Here is a 564-nt window from a genome sequence, read left to right on the forward strand (position 1 = left end):
GTCTACACTTTCTTTTATCCTTGATTCTGTCGTTCATTCCTCTGTTTTATATAGTTTTAATAGTCGCTCCATTTACCCTAACTACTTTACTGACTTTGCCTCAATGAATCTCGATCACGGATTATTCATCAAGATCTTCTACCGTGATTCTAGCTCATGACTCTCCATAATGACTCCCCACCATAACTTTTCCTAATCACCATGATTCTCCAGCTTCATTTTCCACCATGATTCTCGCTCTGTGACTCTTTACCATGATTCAGCTCTCTTATTCTATACCATGATAGATACCATGACTCTTCATGATGACTCTTACCATGACTTTTCACCATGAATCTCTACCATGGTGCTCCATATCTCTGCACTATATTTTTACCATGATTTCCCCACCATGATTATCTACCATGATGTTGCATTAATCCCCTACCATGATTCTTCTATCCCCCCCCCCTTTTTCAGATCCCATTACCATGCTTTTCTCTTCGCTTGAGGGAAAGAAAGAACAGGAACAATTCTAATCAAAATAAGATAATGATAGTAAGAATAGTGATAAAAGCGAGATAC

The sequence above is a fragment of the Penaeus monodon genome, chromosome 23 (genome assembly GCF_015228065.2).
Source record: "Penaeus monodon isolate SGIC_2016 chromosome 23, NSTDA_Pmon_1, whole genome shotgun sequence".
NCBI classification, from domain to species: domain Eukaryota; kingdom Metazoa; phylum Arthropoda; class Malacostraca; order Decapoda; family Penaeidae; genus Penaeus; species Penaeus monodon.